Source organism: Schistocerca nitens, chromosome 8 (genome assembly GCF_023898315.1).
Source record: "Schistocerca nitens isolate TAMUIC-IGC-003100 chromosome 8, iqSchNite1.1, whole genome shotgun sequence".
NCBI lineage: Eukaryota > Metazoa > Arthropoda > Insecta > Orthoptera > Acrididae > Schistocerca > Schistocerca nitens.
Window position 1 is genome coordinate 240,796,879 of NC_064621.1, and position 2,783 is coordinate 240,799,661.

At 47.1% G+C, this 2,783-nt stretch overlaps 1 pseudogene; it reads right to left on the reverse strand.

The window, feature by feature from the left end:
* Window positions 1-647: 647 nt before the first annotated feature.
* Window positions 648-765, reverse strand: LOC126199723 (5S ribosomal RNA; annotated as a pseudogene).
* Window positions 766-2,783: the final 2,018 nt, after the last annotated feature.

Below are 2,783 nucleotides of genomic sequence, written 5' to 3' on the forward strand. Positions count from 1 at the left end.
CCTGCTAATTTCGGACCTCGTGTCGTGTTGAGCCAGTGGTTCTTGCACTGCCTTACAGTCAGTCACTACTTTCCTGTGTATGTGTGTGTAATTTTCACGGGTGAAGCCTCTTCCACCACTGAGAATACTAAACAGTAGCGGAGGTTACGTACCGCCCGATAAGAATCCCAACGCTATAGGTGTGAATAGCTATCAGCACAGATTATCAGTCAACGTGTGGGCAGGCCTACTTAGGCCCGTTTCTTCTTCCCTCCTGCTTAAATGCACCAGTAACACAGTGTTTGTCAGAGACGTACTATCTGGGTTCCTGTGATACATCCCACCCGCTATTTGTCAACAGTTGTCGTTCCAGCATAATGGAACCTGGGACAGACAGTCCCTGAAAAGAGGATAAGCAGAGGAGGTCCTGTTTCCTTGTCAGCACGATCACCTGGTCACTCTCCTCCCGAACAGGCCATGAAGAACCAACGGTACCGACTGGCCGCCGTGTCATCCTCAGCTCATAGGCGTCACTGGATGCGGATGTGGAGGGGTATGTGGTCAGCACACCGCTCTCCCGGCCGTATGCCAGTTTCCGAGGCCGGAGTAGCTACTTCTCAATCAAGTAGATCCTCAGTTTGCCTCACAAGGGCTGAGTTCACCCCGCTTGCCAACAGCGCCCGGCAGACCGGATGGTCACCCATCCAAGTGCTAGCCCAGCCCGACAGCGCTTAGCTTCGGTGATCTGACGGGAACCGGTGTTACCACTGCAGCAAGGCCGTTGGCTCACCTGGTCTCACCCCACTTGATTTCCTCTTGTGGGGCCATATGAATTGTCACGTGTACGATACACGTGTCTTGATTGAGGAGGATCTCCTGGAAAGAGTTCTCGCTGTTTGCTACACTGTTCGGACGACACCGAGGACATAAACGAGCGCAACAGGGCATTGTGCGGCGATGTCATACCTACGGTGACGCTCTGGCACGCCATTTTGAACAACTGTTGTAAATGTGTAGCATGTAGCAGCTTGTGAAACTTATGCAGGTAAATGGAATTCATTATTACTATACCATAGACCTAGGATTTTCTTTCCCTCTGGCATCAAGTTCCGCGCGCGTAGATAAGTACAAAATCACCGCAATATGTAGCAGACAGGTAGCAAATATGTTTTCCACCCATAAAACAACTGAACCACAGAATGAACATCAATACAGTAGTCACAAGTGCAGTGAACATGGTTTGAAAATACGGAACTTACTGGTCAAATCATTGGAATAAAGGCCGTAGGCGTATCACATCAACAGATCGCACAGATGGTTATAGTGAACGAATGGTGGCAAAGTGGGACTCAGGCAACACTGTGACAAGAACAGAAACCATGTCCTTCCAGCAGAACCACACCACGAGAAGATCGTAGGACTGTCGGCTAGCTTTGGGGAACAGACGAATGGCACCAGCTGAGATACAGCAGAAGGGCACAGTGTCACTACAAACCGCCGAAAACAGATTACTGGAAGTTGGTTTGAGATCGCGAGGCTCCAAGCGTTGTTTGCCGCTGACACCATGCCACAGCTTACAGAGACTTACGTGGTGTAGAGCAGGAGTCATCTGGAACAGAGTGTGGAGTTCTGTGTTGTTCCACGATGACTCTCTCTTTTATTTGTGGAATCATGTCGATGCCAACGTCCCTTTAGATGACCAGATGATACGTTCACGAAGCAGCGATTCTGAAGTTCCAGGCCTGGAATTATGGAGTGGAGAGATACTGGATATGAGAAGAGGGCTGATTTGGTAACAGTTGAGGGGAGGCTTACGCTCGCCATCATGTAGCAAGAGTTGTAAACCTTGCTGTCATACTCTCCTTCAGCAGGTTACTAAATGACTTGTACGAACAGTTAACAACACAAGGAATGTACAGATACTTGACTGGACTACCGAGTCCTCTTGCAGTGTCACGATGAGCTCTTTGCGATGCAAGTTTCTCTCTTCTTGGAGTAGACGAATCCAGATAATTTAGGGCTCCGTGTTATCATCAACTCCACTCGCTGGTTATCGCTAAATCTCCCCTTGACAATCAATAATACTGCACAATGATATTGTGCAATTCTATTGACATTCTCTCTCGAGTGCCTAATAATGTTGTCAATTGTACTGTCAACAATATGGAGCACATACTGTGGTTCGGTGTGTTGAACGATAAAGACGCTGCTGCTGTAATAATTGCTCTATTTTCTTAGAAGCAGAAAAACATTCTGGATGGAAAATTCGTTCAAGGAGGGTCAAATATCTCTCAAGGAAACGTGTTGAGACAACCGAGGTTAAACGAAAAAGAAAAAGGTTATAACTTTTGTGTGTTGAAGATCCAACATTTGATACTTTATTGAAAATGGTTCTCCCAAAACATTGGCTTCCCCATACACAGGCTGTTCCCCACCTGCCAGTGGATAAATTTCTGTAGGCACCCTTATCTCCACCATAAAAAAATGATACAATGACAGACGCAATTTCGCCAGTCATTGCTTATCTAGACCACTAGAGTAGAAGAATCACAAACGGCCTACAATCAAGGAAGTTGTCAGAACTACACGCCTTACTGGACAGCAGCGGCAAGGTGAGGAAATGTACACTGCCGTTACATACACTAATCCCCAGGGCTGGTGACTGGGGCGTTAGCGGCCACCAGGCAGGAAAAATATTCCTTGTTGAACATAACAAATCGTAACAAGCTGAACGCAGTAAATAGTAATAAGAAGTTGAGGAAAGCTAATCAGATCCGCTTTCCCCAAGCACTCCACTCATTGCT